Raw genomic sequence first — 25,927 nt, forward strand, 5'->3', positions numbered from 1 at the left:
GCATGTCTGCAGCGTCATCAACTCACCTTTTTGGAAGCTGAGTGGCTACTCCCACCTTGTTCCTGCCAATTACTATCTCTTGACCAGCTCTAGTCCTGTTGTCCCAACAAACTCTTGGGATGGCCTGGCATGAAGCTGTGTTCTCACTATCCAGCCATCCTCCCTTCCCAAGAAAGCCTCACGGTCCCATGGCCTCCAGAGGGCCCATCTCCCAAGCCCTGAGTTTCAACTCAGCTCCTACCTGATCTAAATCCAGTCTGGGACAGGAGTTTCTGTGGTCCTGCCTTCTCCCTGCCTCCCATGTGCCTCCTACCAACTCCCACTTGGCTCTGACCCCACGGTCTGGGCAGTTCTGTCCAGGCCCTGCCATGGTCTCATTATGAAAAGCAGACCCAAATATTTACACTGGCCTGTAGGAAAACAGATGAGATCATGGAATTATTGACATTGATCTTTTTTAGGAAAACTTATGGAGAATGGCGGCGGTGGGGGGGGGGGTGGATTCATCAAATTAGGGATGGGTAAATGTTAGGGAAGGTTTTATTTCCTAAATATGGTCAAGAAAAGATGATTAAAATGATGTTTTTTGAGCACTCAGAAGGAAAATTATGGTCACTAGACATTAACATAATGTCCCTAAAATATGAACTTAGTTGACTTTTTTTCTTTTTTTTTTTTTAGAGCGAGAGGAAGGGAGAGGGAGAGAGAGAAACATCAATCAGCCACCTCCTGCACACCACCCACTGGGGACCAAGTCCACAACCCGGGCATGTGCCCCGACTGAGAATTGAACTGGTGACCTCTCCGTGCACGGGACAATGCACAACCAAATGAGCCACACCTGCACACCTGCCAGGGCTTCATTGACTGTTTAATGTTTCTAGACAATAACTTAGGAACTATGAACATAAAAAGAGTTTGATTTTATAAAGAAGTTAAACAAAGCTCTCAAAAATACTCCAAAAGATACAGTGTGAGCTGGACAGCAACACAAGTAATTGTCCAGTTACCCAACCATAAAGCCACTAGAATACATCTTTTCTTTCAGGTCCTTGGACCAAAATCTAATAGTGTTAGGCCTCTTACTTCAATCTGTTCCGCAAATCTGCAGACTTCACCTTCCTACCTTAACCTCTGACACATATCCTGCTTCACCCAGATTTAGCTTGACCTGATTTCCATTCTCCCTACCTAAGAAATAATATTGACGTTGGCATGCAGTTGAATTGGCAAGAGAAACTGGGGTTATCAGACTAGGGAATTGAAGCATAGGCAAAGATTTCTAAACAGGACATAAAAAGCACGAACCATCTCAATAAAAAAAAAACACATTTAAAAAGGATAAACAATTAAGAAAAAGATAAATTGGACTTCATTAAATTTAAAATATATTCAATAAAACATTTCATTAAAAAGTGAATGAACAAACAAAAGAGTGGGAGATATTCTACACATTTACACCTAGCAAAGAACTTATGACAAGAATATATTTTAGAAAACTAGCAAACCTGAAAACCAATAAAAGCAAAACAAATTTTAAAAAGGAGCAAATGAGCCCTAGCCGGTTTGGCTCAGTGGATAGAGCATCAGCCTGCAAACTAAAGGGTCCCAGGTTCGATTCTGGCCAAGGGCACATGCCCGGGTTGTGGGCTCGACTCCCACTCCCCCAAGTAGGGGACGTGCAGGAGGCAGCCAATCAATGATTCTCTCTCATCATTGATGTTTCTATCTCTCTTTTCCTCTCCCTTCCTCTCTGGAATCAATAAAAGTATTTTTTAAGAGAATATTCAAATGTAAAGCATATGACGAGGTGTTCAATGTTATTACAATACCCATCAGGAAAATTCAAAATAAGAACACAATGAGATTCACCCCTGTAAACATCTGAATGGATAACATTTAAAAGACTGACCACATCCAGCTATCAAGGGGATGGGGCAGGGGAGCACTGGATAAAAGGAGGTGAAGGGATTAGCTAAAGAACATGTGCATAGTCCATAGACACAGACAACAGCGTGGTTATGGCCAGAAAGAAGGGGATGGCAGGGGCTGGATGGAGGTGGGCAAAGGTGTGTGTGTGGGGAAATGGGTACATCTTTAAGAGTGTCAATAATAAAAATAAAGTTTAAAAAACAATAAAAATAAAAAACTGACCACATCAAGTGTTGACAAGGATATGGAGCAACTGGAACTCTAGTGTACACTGCTGGTGGGAGTAAAATTTGGTCCAACCACTTTAAAAAACTGGAATATCTACTAATATCTATTTATGTCTACCCTATAACAAGGAATTCTACTTTCAGGTATACATCCAGGATAAATGAGTGCATGTGTCAACAAAAAGTCATATGTACAAGAATATTCATAGCCATTTGATCCATAATAGCTGAAATTAGAAACAACTTACATATTTATTAACCTTTTGCACTCGGATGTCGAGTGTGACTCGACACGGTTAGCATTAGAATAAAGGAATCGAGAAAAAAGCAAGCGAGTGCAAAGGGTTAATAGGAAAATGGATAAACAAATGGTGGTATATTCATATAATAGGTAAGTACCCAAGAATTAACAGGAACAAATTATTGATATATACCGAGTGGCCAGATTATTATGACCACCTGACGTTTGTAGGCAAATTAGCCGTACACTGCATTGTATGGGATATGGAAGCTGCAGGCCTGTTTGAACATCTTTGCTGTCTGCAGTTACCAAGATAAAATGTCTCCAATTCACACAGGAACACAAGGATTGGACAGTCGAGCATTGGAAAAAAGTCATGTGGTCCGATGAATCACGTTTCCAGTTGCATCATGCAGATGGCAGAGTGAGAATTTCATGGAAACAGCATGAAAGCATGCACCCCACATGCATGAGTACAACCCTTCAAGCTGGTGGGGGCAGTGTTATGGTTTGGGGCATGTTTTCCTGGCATGATTTGGGCCCTTTAATTCGTGTGGAACAATGTCTGAATAGCACAACATACCTAAGTATCGTTGCTGATCAAGTTCATCCTATCATGTTGATGGCATATCCCAATGGAGATGGCTTCTTCCAACAAGACAATGCGCCATGCCATGGTGCTCATATTGTGCAGGAGTGGTTTCAAGAACATGAGGGAGACTTTACCTTGCTTAGGTGGCAATCACCAGATCTCAATCCAATTGAGCATTTGTGGGATGAAGTTTAAAAAGCCATCAGGCAGCTGGTTCCACAACCATCAAATCTCACAGAACTGGACAGTGCTATTCATCAGGCATGGTGTCAGATTCCTCGCATCACCTTTCAACATCTTGTGGAGTCAATGCCAAGGAGAATCGCCGCAGTATTGAAGGCAAAAGGTGGCCCAACAAAGTACTGATGGGGTGGTCATAATAATCTGGCCACTCAGTGTATATGACAACATAGATGAATCTCAAAAACATTATGTTGAACAAAAGAGGCCAGTCACAAAAAATGGGTATGTTTTATGCCATAGATTAGGCGAAACCATGCTGATAGGTATCAGAATGGTGACCACCTCATTTGGAGGTGGATTTGACAAAGAAACTGTCTGGGGTGATGGAGATGTCCCTTGATTTGAGTGGTGGCTATAGGGGTGTATACATATAGTTCACTGAGCTATATAACACAGATTTCAATCTTACTGCATAAAAAATATACCTCAATAATAATAAAACTTTTTAAAACGAGGGCAGATAGAGACTAAGATATTCCAGTATACATAAAGGCTTTAAAAGGCCACACAACAAGCAGTCTCTCTTCCTGTTTGTTCATTTCCAGCCACCCTGCGGGGTCTGTAATCACTCCACTCATGTTCCTAGTACCATTTCCGATGACCAATCACTGGGATGCACTGGTGGAGGAATACGAAATTTGATAGCATCTAAGCCACTATTAGTTGCAGCACTATTATTTTATGCACCACCTATTAGGCCAAACACTGGCAAGTAAGTCATGACACAATGCTTTCCTATCCCTTAGAATTCATTTTAATCTTATTCAAAGAGCCTTTAAAGGCTAGAAGGTTTATTTAGACATACAATGCTATAATATATACTTTTCCTGCACGTATTACAAGGAAAATATAAGCAAAGTAAATTGATTAATATAGTTCTAAAACTTCTTCATATACAGAGTCTGATCTCTCAAGAACATTACTGTTCCCCACTACTGTCTCTGGGGTTCCCTCCCAGCCTCTGACATCAATTACACTCTTCCGATGCTGGCATTCTCTTGCTCTTACAGAAGGGGTCCATGTAACAACCCAGATTTCAGACAACAACCCAGATTCTTATTCCTTCCTCAAATGGTCTGTAAATGCTTTGGTGACTGAAACACTGGGGCTACAGGTATCCCGTCAGGTCCCCCAAAATTATAAGCAAGTTCATACACACACAGAATAGGACAGCCACCTCATGACCACATGGCCAACAGGGATTGCAAGATGCCATCAGTTGTAATACCCATCGCGATTTCAGAGCTCCTAGTGAAAATGTAAAGCACCCTCTCCGAAGGGATAAGTAATTGGGTGTCTGGGGAGTTTTGCAAATGCCTTAATTCTCAATATGACGATCATCCTGTAGCCACAGAGGAATAATTTCAATATTAATTCGAATGCTATAGTTGAATCACTTACCTTGTACCTAAAGAAAGAATGCAGGTTAAAGGTGCTCAGAGAAGAGGTTAGAAAAGAGCAGTACAAAAAATAAGTGGGCACTGTCTCCACCTAAACAGGGTGGTCTGCCCACCACCCCTTTGGCAGGTATTTTCCTGTTGTGGATAGGAAGCCCTCCAGCAGCCAGACCTGGATAATTTAAGCCATTTTGACCAGCCAACCAATGCCCCTTGTTCTGTTTACACGTTTGTAAGCACGATTTGAATTATGATTTGGTGCTCTAAGTAGCTTTATTTTTTTCTTTTATATATACTAGAGGCCCAGTGCACAAAATTCATGCACTTGCGGGGGAGTGAGGGACACAGCTTGTACCCTCTTGAAGTCTGGGAGCCCTCGGGGTATGTCCAACTGATGGCTTAGGCATGTTCCTAAGCCGTAAGTCGGACATCCTTAGCACTGCCATGGAGGCGGGAGAGGCTCCCACCACTGCTGCTGGGCTTGCCAGCCATGAACCCGGCTTCTGGCTGAGTGCACTGACCACCAGTGGGCAGCTCCTGCATTGAGTGTCTGTCCCATGGTGGTCAGTGTGCGTCATAGCAACCATCGATTTGTATATTAGCCTTTTATTATATAGGATTTTTTTTATTTTTCAATTATAGTTTACATTCAGTATTATTCTGTATTAGATTCAGATGTACAGTCTAGTGGTTAGAAAATCATGTGCTTTATAGTGGATGATGTTTCCAGTACCCACTTGGCCCCATGCATGGGTATTACAATATTCTTAACTACATTCCCTACGCTGTAACTTACATTTCTGTGACTATTCTGTAACAATTTGCATTTAATCCCTTCACCCAGCTCCCAACCTCCTCCTTCTGACTCTCGGTCTGTTTCTGTTTTGTTTATTTTGTTTTTTAGGTTCCACATATAAGTGAAGTCACATGGTATTTGTCCTTCTCGAAGTCGCTTTCTTACAAGAAAAGAATACATCGAGTGGATGATAATCCTCTAGTCTACAACATGTTCATGTATCTTATTGCAAATAAACAAATCGGCATCCTGGCTTATGCGTCAGCTATGTGCGTTTAGTTAGTGGGAGCCCATTCTGGGCCGTGATCATACACAACCTGAACATTCTCACAAAAACCAACTTGATTATGTTACCCACCTCCAATCTTCACCCCCAATCTATCCACACTCTTGACACAAGAACTTGCAGTTCCCCCCAACAGAGACAAAGACTGACGTTGGGCTTGGCTGTACGAAATGCTTTGCCAACAGAATAAATGCCTGTAAACGTGCTTTTGCCGTTGGGCTTGTGTTCTGCTGCCTCCGCCACGGCCATGAGAAAAACACACCCCAGGGAGCTCGGGACGCTCAGGGACACGGGCAGTAGACCTGAGCCAACCCCTGACTTGGAGCCAAGCCCAGCTGAGCCAGCCCAGATCGCTGAACGGCAGCCAACCTGCAGACGTGAGAGCGAGAAAGAAATGCTGGTGATGATGCGCCTCTGAGTCTGGGGGTGCTCTGCTAAGCCGTGCTGTTGAGACTAGCTAAGCGATGCACCTTCCGGCCAATCTCACTGCAGCTGCCGCAGTGCCCGCCAACGGCGTGCAGTCACCCCACTGGGAGCGCAGGTTCTTTGTCCCTCTGGGTCCCTGGCACCAGGGGAGGGGGGGGGGGCCTCTGGGATGGCTGGAAATGTTTCCTGATCCCCTTCATCTAGTATTTCTGGCTCCAAGCCTCACCTGTGAATGGAATCTTGAAATCGCAAATCCTTCCTTCCTCTTGGGGAAAATCCTCTTTAGCTGAGTGTCACGGCCATACCATCTGGACCTTCATCTCGCCTGCCTCAGGCTTCCTCTTTGTCCGCTGGCTGCACCGTCTCTCTCCCCGCCCTGGTTCCCGCAGGCCTGGAGATCAGTGCCCCATCGCACTCCAGGCAGACCCCCTCTCTCAGCCGTCTCTAACCCCAGGTGCACTCTCCCTGGAACTTGTTCTTATAACTGGATCCACTGCCCCAGGGGCACGTGTCCTGATAAAGGTTAGGTGGCATTGCCACTGAGCTCAGGGTTCCCCAGACTCCTTTAGTAGCCTGTGCTGTTCTTACAGCCTCATCTACCCATGTGACTGCTGCAAACAGAAGGTAAATGAAGGCAGTGGCCAACCGGTCTGCGAGAGCTGTAGGTGGCATTCCCCTGGAACTGACTCACGAGTGCTTCCGTCCCTGTCTAGATCCAGTGGGAGACCTCACTGATGAGTAGATACACAGCACTTCTCCTTACAAACAATCCCTCTCAGGAGAAAGGACAGCCCCGCTGAGCCAGAGACAGACTGTGGGGGCAGCGAGCAAACCCCTCCCTCGTCCTACAGGTTCTCATTCCACTACATGTGGGCAAAAAGGAGGGATGTGCAGGTGGAGCTAAAGACAGCAAGAGCCTGCTCAGAAAACAGCGGGGCTTCCTCTTAGTGGTAATGCATGGGGAAAATAACTGATGGTGCTGGAGCAACCAAACGCTAAGGGCCTTTGTCCTTGGGCACATGTTTTCGGAGTGTCCAGGCTGCAAGTTCCTCAGGTCGGAGGCCGTGAACACAGCCTGGGCGCCTGCAGAGAATTCTGAAATGTACGTTAATAGAGCAGTCACTTGCAGAAAACCAAAACTAGAGGTGGGGGAGGTTCAGGAGGAAGAACTGGCTCCTTCCCGATAAATCACAAGGGACCACGGGGAAAAGCTGATCTTTAAAACTGCTTCTTCTAGCCTCATATATTAAACTTCACATTTTCTGGAGGCTGCTGCTTTGAGGCATTGAGAGACTTGTATTTTAATATAAAACCCACAAAACCCTTGCTTTTTCTGTGCTGTGCCATTATCTGACTCTTGGCAGACGTCAAATTCTTCCTTTTAAAACTATTTCCTTTTGGAGGTCAGCTGAAAGTCCGGCTCAAGCACCACATTGATAAAAGCGAACACAGGACCACTCTTCCACGCCAGCCATCATGGGCCCCCATAGAAAAACACGACATGGTGCCAGGCTTCGGCGACAGCGTGCCTCAAACGTGGCTTTGTGTCAACGCAGCTGTATCCACAGGCGAAAAGTTAAAAGGCATTTAAAAATGTTTCCATTTCTGGAAGCCGTCTCTCTGCAACTTCGATGCGGAGCGGGGAGCAAAGCGCAGGGGCAGAAAGACGCCCTCTCAGCTCCTGAGACCTGGCTGAGGACTGAGTTCCTGTGCCCAGACCTCGGCCCCTGTTGTCCAGCTCTCTCTTTAGATCTAAGCACAAATGCACGCACGAGTGCTGCCATAGTTGGTCGGCAATGAGGTCCAGAGGAAAAGTCTTATTTTCTGACCGTCTGTATTTAAATGACAAAATGTTAAAACCTGTTTATTCGTTCCGCAGACAAGATGAGCTCATAGGGAATGATTTTTTTTTTTTTAATTGGCAAAATCTAGTGGCTTAAGCATATGCAGCTTTAACACAGTTTAAACTTTGATATGCAGTCAATCCTTTTCCCTCACAACTCTCCAAAATAGCCTGGAGACCGACTTTTGTCCCTGTCGAATTCTCCCAGAGGTAGTGACCATTGTACAGAACAAATGGAGACAGGTTACAGATACTAGGGGAAAAGCCAGATTACATTCGTTTCCTCTTATCCACAGAGGAAAGGTTCCAAGACCCCCAGTGGATGCCTGAAACCACAGATAGTACTGAACCCTCTATATACTCGTTTTTTTTCCTACACACATACCTTTTCACGTAAAGAAAGTACTTTATGGCTTCTCTTTGGCATATCTGAATCGCCAGCATCATTACTCTTGTGCTTTGGGGCCATTTGTAAGTAAAATAGGGGTTACTTGAACACAAGCAGTGCAACACCATGATGGTCAATCTGATAACCAAGACGGCTACTCAGTGACTAACGGATGGGGAGCTTATACAGCACAGATACAGGGACAAAGGGATGATTCACGTCCCGGGGGGAATGGAGCAGGAAGGCATGAGATTTCATCACACTACTCAGCATGGTGTGCTGCTTAAAACTTATGAATTGTTTACTTCAGGAATTTTCCATTTAATGTTTTCGGACCACGGTTTACCATGGGTAACTGAAACCGTGGATAAGACGGGGAGGGTACTACTGTACTTTCCTTTAGGAGATGCAGAAGCCTACCTGACAGATTACCTAACTAGTACTGATCAGTCGATTCCTGATTGACTGGTTTAAGAGTACATTTCTGTCGGGCTGGTGTGGGTCAGTGGTTGAGCATTGACCTATGAACCAGGAGATCACAGTTCAATCCCCACTCAGGTCACATGCCCCAGTTGCAGGCTCTATCCCCAATAGGAGGCATGCAGGAGGCAGCCAGTCAATGATTCTCTCTTATCATTGATGTTTCTCTCTCTCTCCTTCTCCCCTTCCCTCTGAAATCAATAAAAAAATATATTTTTTTAAATTAAAAAAAAGGTTCCATTTTTGAAAGTGCTAAAAGTATATTATGTTAAGTCTGGGTTTGTTGACAGGGATCTTAGCATAAGAGACTCTATTTTGACCTGCTGTCTTGTTTTTAACACAAGTGGAAAGAGGATTGTCACTAGTTGACAAGATGTGATACATATCTCTGGCTCTCTTTAAGTCAGCTTTTTATTGAAGTACAACATACATACAGAAAAATACACAAATTATACATAAACAGCCTGATGCATTTTCAAAAAGTTAGCACACCCACTTACCCAGCACCCAGACCAAGAAACAAAAGCCACCAGGCCCTCAGAAGTGCCCTGTCCACTCTCCAGTGACTTCTATCTTCTCATCAAGCAGGAGTCAGCAAATTCTGCCCCTACCTGTTTTTTTAAATAAAGTTTTATTGGAACACAACCATTCCTGTTCCTTTAAATACAGTACGTCAGTGCTGCTTTTGCACTAGAATGGCAGAGCGGTTGCAACCAAGTCCATATGGCCCAAAGAGCCTAAAGCATTTGCTTATCGGGATCTTTACAGAGTGGCAGCACTGTGCAGTAGAATGTAATCAGTCACTGATGTAATTTAAAATTTTCTAGTAGCCAGGTTAAAAAGTAAAAATAATTTCAATATATTTACCCAATATATCTAAAATATCATTTTAACCCGTAATCAAGAATTTTAAAATGAAATCTTTTTCTCTTTTTTTTCATACTGTTTCCAAATTCGGTGTGTATTTCACCCTTACGCATATCTCAGTTCACACTAGCCACACTCCAAGTGCTCAAGAGTCTGGTGGTCACGGCTACTGTGCTGGACAACGGGGTTCTGGGCAGCCGCTGGCTCTGAGGCTGCAACTCCCACTGCAGCCTGGGTTCCTCCCCTGCAACCACAGGCACATTTCTGCAGTTAGCTTCCCCGCGTCTTTAAAATGTGAACTGAAAATCACAATCTGAGATCCTACAACTCTTAGTTATAACATATCCCTAGGACAGTGGTCGGCAAACTGCGGCTCACGAGCCACATGCGGCTCTTTGGCCCCTTGAGTGTGGCTCTTCCATAAAATACCACGTGCAGGCACGCACATACAGTGTGATTGAAACTTCGTGGCCCATGTGCAGAAGTCGGTTTCCGGCTCTCAAAAGCAATTTCAATCGTTGTACTGTTGATATTTGGCTCTGTTGACTAATGAGTTTGCCGACCACTGCTCTAGGACAAAGAGAGTGAAAGAACTGTCGAAAACTCACAGCTTCACCAGAAAGGGCAGGATGGGTTGGTGATGAGAAGCACAGAACTCTTTGAGCTTTTGTTAGGGGAAAAATAATGCTAGCAAACAAGCCAAAACAAACAGCAACGAATGCTACATGCTTTAGCTAAAAGATGAAAGAAAAAGAGGAATTGAGCGGAACTGATGGTCATCTCTTAAGAATATCTTCAGCAATTCAGCCAGTCATTGTTCTATTTGACAATAAAAGAATGTTTTACCTACCCAATGTCACAAAACAATTTAGCAAACAAAAGACAAACTGAATAGTTGCTAATGTTTAAACATTAAAGCTTAACCACTTAGAAATCTGAATTTCTGGCATCTTTTGAAAAACTATAAGGGCTGGGAACACAGGTGCTGCACGATCACGTGACAACGGTCAGAGGGACGGAATAGCAGGTGCCCGCTCCCGGACAGAAAACTTGCTCTCTAGTTGGCCACAGTCCTCACCCTTCCCAGTTGCCACACACTAGTCACGCACCTGTTTACATGACTACCTGGTTTTTGAGTTTATGGCCCCTGCAGTAGACATAACCTTGAGATGACAAAATAACTTTTTGGAATTATGATAGGCTAATGTTGAAAGTAATACAGTTATATGCTTCTGGCAATAGGAAAAATTTCAGCAGAAACTATTTTTTATCAAGTGTATATTCTAGTGGTTTCAGTGAAATGTCAAGGGGCTTTTGATCCTTTAGTTTATATTTTGGTAGAATAATTGGTCCCAGATTCAGAGGCAAGTGATGTTTTTTAATCCTTTAAATATCGGAGACAATGAAGTGTCGAATGGGCAGCAACCAACAGCACAGGATTACAATTACAAACTATTTCCAATCTCACCAGCCAAGCTAAAAAACACTCCAGCGACATGGTTTCTAGAGTTATTCTCTCTTAAATTATTGTGGCAATGGAGCTTGACATGCTTAAGGACTTAAACATGGTTTTTGGCATCTCTATTTAAGCTATTCGTACCCTGAATCTTGTTAATATACCTAAAACATGTTGTATTAAAAGTTATAAATAGCTCATGGGCCATGGCACTGCATGTTTTATAGAACTATAAAATGTATTCTTTATAAAGTCAACATCTTTTGTTTTAAAACATTTTGAGCACTGAAAGGTATTTTGTCAGAATAACTTACCTCCGACAACATTAGTTCTTCTCAAAAGAAACTCAGAGAAAGTGACTCTGTTCTTTGATGTTGGTTGACATTTCAGTTTTGAACATGCTGGAGGGTGTGGTAGTGTAAAGATTACTGGATCAGACCTCAGAGAGGCTGTCTTTGACTAGCCGTACAATCCAGAATCTCTGTCTTAGACTAGCTGTATAATCTAAAAAGTAGTTGACTCACTCTTCTGAACCTCAGTTTCCCTATATTTAAGATGGAATGAATAGACTGGATTGGTGGATTCCAATTTTTAAAATTTGCATTAGGATCCTTTCCTTTAAGTGAAATCCTAGATGACGTTCATCAGGAAAGGGCAAAGCTGCCATATGGAAGGGGTGAGTGTAAGGTCCTCAGCTGGGACACCCTCACTCTGTTCACAGGCAGCCCTAACTGGTCTGAAGACAACTGGCTGAAGGACACATTCATTATTTTTCCAGGTTGTAAAGTGAATCAAATATTAAAACTGGGCAGGACAGCAGGACTGACCTTCCAGGACTGTACAAACTCTTCTCGCTCTGCTCTCCTCACAACATTCTCCACACCTCCCGTCAGGTCCCTCAGTAGCCCTGGGCCATCCCTTGTTCTCCTCCCCACCACGCCTTCTGCTTTCCTGAACCTCCCTGGGCAAGGGCTTTCTCGAGCCCCCATTCGGCAGAAAGCTTTCTCAAGCACTTTGTGCTCCTTCCTCCTTGCTTCTCCCCAATTCCCTTCTCAACCATGAAGCACTTATATTACAGCAACTTTATCAGAGAACTGACACACATCCCTACAGGACCCCACCTGCAGGAGGGACAGGGGAGGCCCTCATAAACACCAGCTGAGCTCATGTGTTTCCATCACTGGCCCCCTACTTTCCAGGTTGAGTCCAAAGCCTCTCCCTGACTTTCCACTATGGGAGGCTCTCAAAGCTTCTGATCTTTGTAAAGGTCACCATCACATGACAGGCCCCTTCTCTATGAGGTCACCTAGATCACCTTCCAAAATAAACATAAACACTTACTAGTAGAGAAAGACAAGGCTCCGTCTTTATGGTTCAAATCATCGTTTCAACAGACAGCGACCTTTTTATTCCACAAGCTGGCAAAGCCTTTGAGGCTGCATTTGTTACTCGCAGCTGCAGGTAAAGTTATAGATCAATTCACTTCAATAGAATCAAAAGAACAAAACCAACTCGTGTTCAAGGTAGCAATGCCAAAACAAAACAAAACCAAAAAAACCCCACACACATAAAGTCCTCTTAGAAAAGTCCTTACATGGTACATATGAAGGACTGAACATGGCCCACATGATCACATGCTCCCTGAAGAATAGACATCTATTAGGAAATGGGAGGCGCCGAAGAAGGAAGTGGGACAAAAGTCCTATGTTAGAGATGACAGGAACTCTCTTATGTTTCAAGTCTCGACAACAAAGAAGCTTAATCTTAAGGTTTTAAGATTTTAAACCTGTGAGTTCCTAGAAAGTAAAGACTTTTGTTAATGGATTGCCTTGGATAACCCTAAGCACAGTGAGGTGCCCATGAGAAGACCTTGTGAAATCCACACAGAACAGGCTCTGTTGGGCCCCAGAGAAACGACTCTGTGTATTTAAGAACTCATCACTCATTGCCCATCCTGGACAAAGATGTGCTCCCAGCAATTCAGGGCGTGATTGGACATATAAAGACATCTCCTTGATTATCAGAGGTATTTGGGGGTTGGACCACGGGGCATAGCAACTTAACTCTCGGAAAGGAACCCATGAATGAGCTGTGTCAATAATTACAAAACATTCCTATAAGCTGTAGGGAAGGGCTCTCTATGGAAAAAAAAATGATGTGTATTTGTATATTAAGAGCAGAGAGTGTCTGTTTCAGTATTTGTCTTCCTAGACATTGCCTGCATATTGTCACACAGAAGAAAATCAGGAAGGAAAGAACAACAACAAAACCCAAACTCCTGCCTGAGGAAGTGCTGATTGCTCACCACTCTCTTCCCAGGTCTCGCACCAGGGGAGGAGACTGGGGACAGGAGCCATGAGACCTGGATTTGGCCGGCTCCCCTGGGAACACATCATGTAACCTTGGACCAGGTATGTTCCGAGTTTCAGTTCCTTTGTTTACGAAGTTTGAGGTCGAAAGTGATGTTAGCATTTAGCATTTTTACCCCCTTGGTTATGGAAATAATACATGCTCATTGTTTATAATGCATGATTCATCCAGACCCTGAGTGGAAAGGGAAGAGCCCTGCCAACCACATCACAGTAGAAGCGGGGAAGGGAAGGGGGAGGCGGATGCAAAGGTCTAAGAAAAGGCCCAGGAGAGAAGCCAGGGGTGAGGGCTGAACTACATCTTCCAGGTGAGACTAGAAGGAGTAGCAAGAACAGGGATTTCTCTAGTCCAGGGGTGGGAAATGTCCGGCCCGCGGGCCATATATGGCCTGCGGAATCATTTGGTCTGACCCTGCCAAGGCATTAGGAATGAGTTAATGAAATGTTTGACCAAAGAGAGCAGGCTAATTTTTAAGTTGGTAATTTTGTATGGCCTGTGAATGACGTTATAAATATCCAAATGGCCCTTGGCAGAAAATAGGCTCCACTGCTGCTTGAGTCAAACAATTCGCTTGTGACACAGCTGACTCTGCGCAGGTTGAGCGATCGTTGGTTAGAGGAAAAGCATTAGGCCAGGAGCCAGGAGACATGTCTGGCTCGGAACTGGTTTTGTGCCTGTGAGTGGGTGACTGAACCTCCCGAGTTTCCATTTCGTCATCTGTAAGACACAGACAATAGTCCTCACTTCAAAGTCTGGCTGGGATGGTAAAATGAATTTAGCTCATGAAAGCTGTAGGCAAGCTCCAAAGTATTATTTTCACTGCCACAAGAAAGGCGGTTCCTCCCTACCTTTGCCTTTATTTCCTTCACAAGAATTTAGGCAATTATAGACCCACAAAAGGGACTCTGTGCAGCAGCTTTTCTCACCGGTTAATCTGTTCCTAAAAGCGTGGTTTAGGCAATGCTTAAAGCAGACCTGGGGCTAAGAACAAATGTCAGGGCACATCAATGAGGCAGTGAGCACAGACAAATGCAAAGAAAACACAAAAATAAAAAACAAACAAACAAAACCACCACCACCAACAAAAGCAATCTCACCCAACAGTGGGAATCCTGCTCTGAATAAAGAGGTCGTCGGTCCATTCATGCACAGATTAAAAGTGACCACAGAGGCTTCACAGGCCCACCAAGGTGACCAGCTTGTGTTGTCAGGCCACTGTGACAGGGACCAGAGGAGGAGGCTTGGGTAAGGTCTACAGGGAGCCAGTGTAGGGGGTGCGGGTGGCACCTCTAGCATCAACCCTGGACCTAGAGCCACATCCCACAGTGGGAGAAACACACACTGGAGTGTGGGTATGCCAAGACCTTCGGGGTGACCCAACCCCACAGGTAACAAACAGTGCCAAACCTGTCTGCAATGGACGTATCCAGGCCATCACCGTAGATTTCACCATGTTTGGGATTGTGATTTGCCCAGGCATTAGGGGAAGAGACCTGAGTGGAAACGGCCAGCTCCAGGCCCCGGGAGAATGCCCAACGGGGAAAGGAGTGGCTACAACCTCAGTCCCCCCTAAGTGGTGTGAAATTACCTTGCCCTTCACAACCATCCACTGTCTCAAAGACTCCCCACACCTTCTTCATCGCCTTCCAATACTAAACTGCCCATTAGATGCATTCCTTCCCCTGGTGCTTATTTATTCATTTAATAGTTTTCCAAAACAGAAATCCTTTTTATCTGCTAATGCATAATCATTGCAAAAAAATTTCCCCAAAAAAAGGTTAGACACAGTGACATTCTCCATCCTGTTCCCTCTATAGTTCTACTTCTTCAACTCCCTCACTATTGAAAGTTAGAAATATATCTTTCCAGAATAACCTTTACCTTTAATTTTTGGGTAGATGTGAAATATAAGCACAGGTCTTAAGTGGACAACTCCATGAATTTTTTTACATGTCTACAGCAAGTTTGCAGGATAGAAGATTAAAACACAAAAATTAATTGTATTTCTATAAATAAGCAACTAAAATGAAATTAAGAAAACTCCATTTATAATAGCATCAAAAAGAATATAATGTCCTAGCTGGCTTGGCTCAGTGGCTAGAGCATCAGCCTTTGGACTGAAGGGTCCCAGGTTCAATTCCAGTCAAGGGCATATGCCCAGGTTCTGGGCTCCATCCCCAGTGTGGGGCATGCAGGAGGCAGCCCATCGATGATTCTCTCACATCATTGATGTTTCTATCTCTCTCTCCCTCTCCTTTCCTCTCTGAAATCAATAAGAATGTTTTTTTAAAAATACAATACTTAGGAATAAATATAATACTTAGGAATACTCATGGGTTGGAAGAAAATAAGATGGCCATACCCTCCAAATTGATCTATAAATTCAACACAATCCCTTTCAGGACCCTTTTTGCTGAAATTGACATGCTGATCCTAAAATGCAAGGGACACAGAATAAAGAAAACAATCTTGAAAAAGGAGAAAATTGGAGGACTCAACTTTAAATTTGAAACTTCCTAGTTTCAAAACTTAGTACAAAGCTATCGTACATATCTGATACCAATTATACCCAAAATTTATGAAGAACTTGCACAACTCTTATAACAAAAAAATAATCCAGCATATGAATAGCCATTTCTCCAAAAAAACATAAATTGAATGGTTAATATGTGCATGAAAAGATATTCAATACCATTAGTTATGAGGAAAACGCAAGTCAATACCACAAGAAGATACCACTTGTCACACACTGGGATGGCTATAATCAAACAGAGGAATGACAATATGTTAAGAGTTTGGCAATTCCTAAAAGTTAAACATAGAGTTACCCTATGATCCATCAACTCCACTCCTAGGTATATACCCAAGAGAACTGAAAACTCATGTCCACACAAAAATGTATACATGAATATTTATACCGACATTATTCATAATAGGCAAAAAATAGAAATAACTCAAATGTCAATCAATTGATGAAAGGACAATGTGGTATAGTCATATAATCCTCTCTAATAAAAGAGTAATATGCAAATTAACCATCACTCTGCTACACAAGCCACACCCATCAGCCAAGCCACACCCACCAGCCAATCAGAGCGAGTATGCAAATAAACCCAACCAAGATGGCGGTTAATTTGCATACATAGGCACCCTAAGCGGACCCCCTGCAACGGATCGCAGGGAGCTGGGGTCCACTCTGGCACCAGGCCGGAAACCTCTAGCGGAGGCTTTTGCCTGGTGCCAGAGCAGACCCCCTGCAATCGATAGCAGGGAGCTGGGTGTCCACTGTGGCACTAGGCCAAAAGCCTCCTCTGGTGCATGAGCAGACCCCCTGCAAATCGCAGGGAGCTAGGTGTCTGCTCCGGCCCCAGGCCGAAAGCCTCCGGTGGAGGCTTTTGGCCTGGTGCATGAGCGGACCCCCTGCGATTGATGACAAGGGGCTGGGAGTCTGCTCCAGCCCCAGGCCGAAAGCCTCTAGCGGAGGCTTTCGGCCTGGTGCCTGAGCAGATCCCCTGTAATCGATAGCAGGGAGCTGGGTGTCTGCTGCAGCACCAGGCCGAAAGCCTCCGCTGGAGGTGCACAAACGGACTCCCTGCGATCAATCGCAGGGAGCTGGGTGTCCGCTGTGGCCTGGTGCCGGAGCAGACCCCCTGCAATCGATCGCAGGGAGCTGGGGGTTGCTTCGGCCTGGTTCCCTGTGATCGATCACCTGGGCAGGGAGCTGGGTGTCTGCTTTCAGCCTGGGCAGGAGGGGACCCCCTGCAATTGATTACAGGAATCTAGGTTTCCGCTCCTGCCCAAGAGGCTTTTGGTCTGGGCAGGCCTGGGCAGGGGTGGAGCCGGCGATCAGAGGGATCTGGAGGGCCCCTGCCCAGGCCTAAAGCTTCGGCCAGAGGCTTTAGGCCTGGGCAGGGCCCAGCCGTTGATTGGTGTGAACTATAGAGGAAACACCTTTTCTGACTGCACATTGGCTAAGCTTCCTGTATGCCACTGGTAATATTCTTAGTAACTTGGGTAATAAGAATCCAAAAAGGTGATCTAGGGTTTTTCCACCACACTTCTGGAGAAAAAAATGAAGGTCCGCTGCTGGAAGGCTAAGAAATGTCATATTCTGCCCTAGCCGGTTTGACTCAGTGGATAATGCCTGGGCCTGCAGACAGCAGGGTCTGGGTTCGATTCTGATCAAGGGCATGTACCTAGGTTGCAGGCTCCTCCCTGGCCGGGGCCCAGATCAGGGCTCATGCAGGAGGCAACCAAGGAAAGTGTTCCTCTCACTTTGATGTTTCTCTCTGTCTTTCCCTTTCTCTTCCACATTCTCTAAAAGTCAATGGAAACATATCCTCAGTGAGGATAAAAAATAAAGAAAGAAATGCATATCCTATGAAAGACACATCTTGAAAATGCCTAAAGAAAGTTGTCATTTTTTCTTGGTGAAGGGACTGGAGTCCGTGTTGATAAAAACACCTTGATGGCTGTGGTGACTGACAGTGGCTGCAGCAGCGGGGTGATGGGGCTGGTGCCTTCCCCTGATCAGCCCGGTTGCCTCCCACAAAGGGAGGCCAGACTGCGGCTTAGGCCCGCTCCCCATTGGGCGTGGGCCTAAGCCGTCAGTAGGACATCCCCTGAGGGCTCCCAGTATGTGAGAGGGACCTCCGACCCCCAGTGCACGAATTTCGTGCACCGGGCCCCTAGTAAAATATAATGAAGAATTGATATATGCTATAATATCATGAACCCTGAAAACATTATGCTAAGCAAAAGAAGAAAGACACAGAGGTCATATAGTGTATGATTCTATTTACACAAAAAATGGTAAATCCAAAGATAAAGAGGGTAGGTGGCTGCCAGTGGCTAGGAAGAAGGAGGAATGGGGAGTGACTGCTAATGGTGATGGAGTTCCTATTTGGAGTGATGGAAATGTTGTGTAATTAGGTAATGGTGATGGTTTCAAAAATTTATGTATATACTGAAAACCACTGAACTGTGTGCTTTGAAAGGGTAAATTTTATGGCATGTGGGTCTTATCACAACTTTTTTAAAGTGAAAAAAAGCAATAGTCTTATTAAAGTCACTGTTAGGCTTCTCATTGAGGAAATTACTTAAGTACCACTGTACCCATTCCTCCAGGAATACCTCTATTCTTTAAGACACAGAGCAAATGCATGCTCAGCTCACACTACCTTAATCCTATGGAGAATACACTAATCTTAGACTGACAATGCAGAATCTGTTTAAATATAAGTTAAAAGATAACCAACAGAAGTTACTTCATGTTAAAAGAAAAACAAAACAGCCTCCCAATGAGAGATGTGATTTTATTTTCAAGCTAAAATCACTGAAGATTTAAAAAAAAGACCTGATTTTTGTGAAGTGACTGTTTCAGCCTGCTGAATAAACTCTTTCTTTTTCTTCTCCTTCTACTCAAAATAGGTTTCAGGTATATTATAGAATTAAATAAATAAGTAACAAAACTAAATGGAAATATAGGCTTACATCTGTCTCATCTCTGGATAGGAAAGCTCGTTCTCAGCACACATCCCTTCCAAAAAAAAAAAGGAACGAATTGAAAAGAAAATGATTGATAAATTTAATTATTCAAAATTAAAGTATCTGTCCATTAACACACATCCTAACATCATAAACACAATTAAGAGGCAAAGGAAAAGGATGATTTAACATCTGCTAAGAATTTCACAAAAGATAATACATTGAACTTTTAATTAATTCTAAAAATAAAGTATTCTAATATCCGAATGGTAAAATCAGCAGAAGTTATGAACAGGAAAAAAAACAAACCAAACCAAACACAGGACAGAAAATATATGTGGTTAATTTTAAAATATTGAAAGTTCCTAATAAAAATAATGCAAATGAAACGACAGTGAGAGACTGTTTCTCACTTATTAAATTAGCCAAGATTAGGAAAGAGGTAATGCTTATATTTGTTGATTCCTCAGAGCCTTTAATATGCCCTGAGATATTTTAATTTTCTCCGAACATTTCCTCATATTTATTGAGTTCAATTAATTCTCAAGTGTTTTTTTGTTTTGTTTTGTTTTGTTTTTTGCTGATATTACATGTAAAGGCTTTGGGCTTAGTCAGAGCTACGTTACAACTTCAGCCCTTTAACTTATCCTGTGTGCACATGAGTGTGTGTGCACATGTGTACATGTGGTTTATGTTGTGTTTCTTAATCTCTCTGAGGCTTAGTTTTCACACATGTAAAATGGGAACAAATAAAGCTTTAAGGGAAGTATCTGCATATGACATGCCATAAGTGGTTGTAAATACAGCAGTGGAAGTGTCCATTATAATGCTCAGTATCTTCCAATTCCTTTAAAACGAATGTCTGTTGTTTGCAGAGTTGTAAGACTCTAATATATTGCAGTTGTTTTTATAATGTTATGATTTGCATACCTTAAAGTTGCACAAAATAAAATTTCCTTGAGGAAATTTTTAGGTTCATCAAAATTACAGTATGTTACCTAAAACATAAAAATTAATTGCATTATGTAATCTCAGTAAAGAATAGAAACTCATTGTATTCCCCCATCATAAGAATTATGTAATTCAGTAACTAGAAGAACCATTCAAAATTATGTAATCCTAATGGGAATCATGAAGGAAGATTTAAATAAATGGAGAGGCACATCATTGTCTCCTTGTTGGCAGATTAGAAATACTACAGATGAAAGCACTTCTTAATTTAATAGAGATTTAATGTAATTCCAACTAAAGTACCCACATAACTGTGAGAAATGAAGTTAAATCAAATCAGAGTTTTTTCAAAGATTGGTATTATGTAATGAGAATGATAGTCTCTTCATACTTTAATTTTTAAATTGCTGATTTGAGAGTTGAAGATAAATCCTTTTAGTTTTGGTATGATGCTATAATGAGGTAATGGACACTTATGAACTCACTCTAATTGTAATTAATTGAAATAGGAATTTACCTGGGAGAACTGAAGGGGGGTGCCTGGAGAGGAATCTCTGTTATGCTCACTCAGCATTTTCATTGTGGGGCATTAAATGCATTCATTCTTTAACACACTTTGCCCAGGGCACCTCAGGATGGACTGCTGAATAAAGTCTTTCTTTTTCTCCTCCTTCTATTCAATATATGTTTCAGATATATTATAGAATTAAATAAATAACAACATCCTGGGGTCTCCAGGAAGCAGACTCTGAGGCAGAAATTAGCGTGCAGGTTTATTAAGGTGCACCCATCAGAACAATGCCTGAGATCAAGAGGAATGAAGCAGGAGTGGCAGAGGGAGAAATGGAGTTGGGGTGCAGATGCAGACAACCCCACAGGGAGTTAGAATGGTGTTCAGAGTTGTCCTGAGTTGGGCTGAGATGGCTGGGCTTTCGTAAACCCACGGCCATCAGTCAATGGAGGGGTCCCTCTGGGAATGACCATGACCTTGGACTAGGCAGCTCTCTGCAGTTGAAGCCTCCCTAAAAGGGCTGATACTGAAGGCTGCCTGTGGTCAGCACACTCAGAACCTGAGGGAAAGCCTCTCCTTGAAGGAGGTCTGGTGGCCCATCAGTGTCTGACTGATGACACTTCACTTACTTTAGAGACATATCATGCAGTAACGACACATGCCTGATTCCACCGCAATAGGAAACTCCAGCCAAACCAGGTTTAGGGTCCTGCAGATTGAATTAGTAACCTGGAGTAGACCGTGATACACATTTGTTTGTATGTTATGGCCAGTGAGAAATGGCATTGCAAAGGGCTGACATTTATGGCTCATTTCTACATTAGTAGAGTATTCCTCATGTAACACAAGAGGGCTGGCCGGTGTTGCTAAGTGGTTAGAGCATAGGTCCGCACATCTTGGGTTCAATTTCCGGTCAAGGGCATGTACCTGGGTTGCAGGTTCGATCCCCAGAGCGTGCGGGAGGCAACCAATCAATGTGTCTCTATCACATCAATGTTTTTTTTTTCTCCCTCTCTTTCTATTCCCCTCCCTCCCTCTCTTCCTCCCTTCCACTCTCTCTAAAATCAATGGGAAAAATATCCTCGGGTGAGGATTAACAACAAATGGAAGGGGATGAGGAGGAAGATGAGGAGGAGGAAGAAAAATGAGGAGGAAGCGGAGGAAGAAGAGAAGGAGGAGGTGGAGGAGGAGGAGGAGGAGGAGGAGGAGGAGGAGGAGGAGAAGGAGGAGGAGAAAAGACATGAAGCTAGCTAAAGAAACCAGAAGTCACAGACCTTATGCACAGTCATCAGGATTGGCCTTGGCTGAAAATGTAAATAATCTCATCAAATGATATTTTAAAATAAAAATGTCATTTCCCATGGTCTTAATGTTTGTGCTCCCCAAATTCCTACGTTGAAGACCTAAAAGTCCTCGGTGATGGTATTAGGAGGTGGCCCCTAGTAGGTGATTAGATCATGAGGATGGACTGCTCATAAGTGGGAGTAGAGCCCTTATGAAAGAGGCCTCGGAGAGCACCCTAGACCTTTCCACCTTGTGAGGAAACAACAGAAATCTGCGACTGGGAAAAGGCCTTTACTTGACCATGCTGGCTCCCTCACCCTGGACTTCCAGCTTCCAGAAGGGTGAGAAATAAATTTATGTTCTTTATAGTAACTGGTGTTTTATTATAATACCCTGAACAGGCTAAAATATCACCCTACACTCCCTCCCTTAAGTGCTTTCCTATGGACACTTGTCATCTGTGTTTGCCCCAAATCTTTGTACTGTATTCCCCACACTTTGCTAAGGTCTTACAGGATAATTTCCATCTTTCCAACATAAAGAAAACAAAACAAAACAAAACCTTATTTCCTGGCCGAGATGCTGCCAGGATGCAGTTGTGTGATTTAGGTTCTGCCCAGCAGAAGAGCTCCTGCAAGGCTCTGCTGGGAGCTGAGTGACACAGGGAAAGAGGCAGGGTCAGCGCCCTCAGACCCTGAAGAGCTGGTGTGTCTCTGACAGCCCCTGGGGAGGGGTTTCCTGATTCACCAGCTTCCTGACCCTGGAAGGACTAATTCTGTGTGTTGTTCTGGGAATCACTTGGGAAGCTCAGCCTAAAACCCACTTTTGACCCATCCCAGAATCTGAAAACTCTGTTCCTCAAAATCCCTTCCTTCATATACCACCTAGAAGCCAGTCAGTTTTATGCACCTAAAACCCTGACCAAAGCATTTCCTGTCACCCACAACAGTGGATTTTGAACTTTTAAAACCATACCACACTTTCATCAAACCAAGTATTCTGTAGAAGCCAGTATATAATCCTCCTATATAATAAAAGCCTAATATGCAAATTGTCTCCTCAACTGGGAGTTCAATTGGGAGTTTGACTGCTTGCTATGATGTGCACTGACCACCAGGGGGTGGAACGGAACATGGTGGGCTTCGGCGATGTGGTGCTGCTGGCCCTGATGGGCCCCAACGAGAGCAGGACCGCAGAGGGATGGTGGAGCTGGTGAGCGGGCAGCATCAGACCAAGGCAGGTGCGAGTGGGGCCCAATTGCGCCACCGATCGTCCTGCAGAGGGCGACCAGTGGCGGCGGTGGGGGGCAGGGCCACCACCCGGCTCCTGGCGTTGAGGGAGCCGGGCAGGGCCTGATGACTCAGGTGGAGGGGGGCACTCGAGTGCCCGGTTGGCACAAGTGCTGCCTAGGGCCCAGAGGTCAGCTGGGACCTGCCCTTCCATGCCAGACACTCACGCTTCGATCGCTGGCCAGGCCTAGGGACCGCACCCGTGCACTAATTTCATGCATTGGGTCTCTAGTGTAGATAAATGGAGTTGTCTTAGCTTGATCTTCTTACCCTCCTCATTCTAGAACTATAGGGCGCCAATGATCTTACCGATATGAGAAAATAAACCTCCTTAGCAAGGTTATTTCAGAGGATCCTTCATACACTGGACCCAACCTAGTTTGTTCTACTTCATTTCCTTCCCTACTTTCTGTTTTATAGTCCTACCCATTTAATCCCCATTTGCATGTGTTGTAGGAATGTGTTAGACCAGTGGAGTCAGACAGAACCTGGGTTAAACAACCTCAGTACTTAAGTCCTGGCTAGGAAAGAATTCAGAGAGAATCCAAATATAAAAGAACATCTATAATAATAAAAGTGTAATATGCAAATAGACTGAACAACCAAACAGCAGAACGACCATCCAGACAACATTCCGGACAACCACACTATGACACGCACTGGCACCAGGCCAGCTAAGGTGGGTGCGATGCAATTGGTTGGGGGGCCCGCCATCGCCCACGATTGCCCTGCAGAGGGAGGCCCAGGCCACCCTCTGCGGGGCGATCGATGGGGCGGGTCACGATCGATCGCCCCAAAGAGGGAGGCCCAGGACCTGGGCAGTGCTACAGTGTGTGGGCAGGGCCTCCCTCTGTGGGGCGATCGGTAGCAGAGCCCTGCAATCGATCACCTCTAAGAGGGAGGCCCAAGCCACCAGCCAGCGACACTGTGGCAGCTGTGCAGGGCTGGCCAGCGATTGCCCTGTGAAGGAGGCTCAGGCCAGCCAACAGATCGCACCCCACTCCTGTCACCCACAGAGGGAGGCAACCGGTGGCAGGGGTGAGGGGGGACAATGCAGCACAGATGGCAAGCAGTGGCAGCAGCAGGGGCAGGGCCAGCTGCCAGCAGCCAGGGGAAGGAAAGCCCCGATAGGCCCTGATCTCTAGCCAGGCCTAGGGACACTACCCGAGGGATCCTGGATTGCAAGAGGGCGCAGGTTGGGCTGAGGGACACACACTCCTGTCCCGTGCATGAATTTCGTGCACCGGGCCAATATTTATAAAATCACAGAGGTAGAAGGAATGCGTAGAAGAAATAGGCTTAGAAAAGAAGTTACACAATAGAGTTACAGGAAGGGCCCTACGTGCTGGGGAGTGAGGAAGGTAAGGGTAATGTGCCTGGGGCGGGGAAAGGGAAAGGCTCTGAAGAGTTCAGGGGAGGGAGCGCACACTGCATCCTCCACCTTAAGGGTTTTAAGGGTGGAGATTTTAGGGGAGGTCGCAGAGAAAGATCTTAATAGAATATTCAGCAGCTTCCAGGTGTGTCCTTTCAGGGTAGTGTCTCCACTGATTGATTGCCCGTGCCAGGGCAGGGGGTCATTATTCAATGCAGCTGGTCCTGACTTCAGTTGTGGCTGGTTTTGTTGCTTTTCTGGGCCTGGAGCTGAATGAGATACAACTGAGGCCTAGATGTTATCTCTAGGGAGGAAAGGTCAGGGCGTCTAAACTACATGACTAGCGAAAATGCTAGGGGAGGAAAGGTCACCCTGGGGGCCACCTTACAATTGTCCACTGGTAGGCACTTTCCGCCCGGGTTCCTTCTGTACCTTGCTCTACTCATGTCTGTCTATCTGCCTACCACACATGCACACCCTACTCCAACTCTGGGTCTCCGAAACCATTCCTCTGCTCTTCCCTCTTCCTAGCATGTTTGTTGTGACTCTATTGCCAGGAAAATGTCCATCCATTCTTCAAGACCCAGATCAATTATAATCTCCAGGTACCTCTCACCAATGTCTTTCATATCCTATCACTGGTTATTTCAATAGCCCTTAACATTCACAGGCATACCACTTTCAGATGCAACTATTCTCCAGTAATGACCCCAGGTAATCTGTGATTTTGCTGAGGCACCAATCTGAATCATGAATGTACCAAGGCTGGTGAATTGTCCTGGCTTTTCCCTTCCCTTTACCCACAACATCCATCGGTGCTTCACATTGGCCAAACCTAGTAAGAATCCAGTTAGCAAAGGGAGCCTGAGAAAATGTAGCTTGTTGGGCCAGTCCAGTGGCAATACAGAGCAAAGCGGAAAAGGCAAAAACTGGTCTAGGGATGGTGGAGGAAATAATTAGGTCAACAGAAACTCATTGGAGCCAGTGAGACTTCAAGGAATGGGACTCACGATTAGAATATGACAAAGCGAGGACATACTACATGTTCTGTTCCAAAGAAATCGATTTTTTTTTTTTTAGAAAGGCAGTAAGCTGTCTCTGTAAGTCAAGAACAAATAAATCTATGCATCTATACACAATGGCAAATAATGGAGAAAAGTGTGACTGTAATGACCACAGTGGTTTCCACAGCCACTGTCAAATGCGGGAAATGAGTGACTCATTCCTGCTACAGAGATCAAGAGGAAAGATTGAAGACAGAACTGATGGGAGATTCACTGTCCACACACGTTCTCATAGTATCATTGTGATAAAAACTGCAAATGACACACCCCTGACCTAACTGGCTGACAGATTCAGCCCTCAGGAGATTGAGAAAGCAGTGGGGGGAGCTGCTATTCTCAACTGACTTCCAATTAACAAAGAGGAACTGATGGTAAAAGTGGAAGTGATGGGCATTCTGAGAGAAAACGCTCACATCATCTTTATG

The 25,927-nt window shown here is 44.5% G+C and overlaps 1 protein-coding gene across 5 annotated transcripts in view; it reads right to left on the reverse strand.

Annotated features, from left to right (window-relative positions):
- RIN2 (Ras and Rab interactor 2) overlaps window positions 1-25,927 on the reverse strand; it is a 207,329-nt gene that overhangs the window by 121,906 nt on the left and 59,496 nt on the right. Inside the window, exon 1 of one of the 5 annotated variants that reach the window (XM_079783499.1) lies at window positions 19,038-19,059. The exons of the other annotated variants lie outside the window; for them this stretch is intronic. The gene's annotated coding sequence lies outside the window, so the exon portion shown is untranslated. Of the gene's footprint in view, window positions 1-19,037; window positions 19,060-25,927 lie in introns of those variants that run through there. 5 annotated transcript variants of the gene reach the window in all.

The sequence above is a fragment of the Cnephaeus nilssonii genome, assembly GCF_951640355.1.
Source record: "Cnephaeus nilssonii genome assembly, chromosome: 11".
Taxonomy (NCBI): Eukaryota; Metazoa; Chordata; class Mammalia; order Chiroptera; family Vespertilionidae; genus Cnephaeus; species Cnephaeus nilssonii.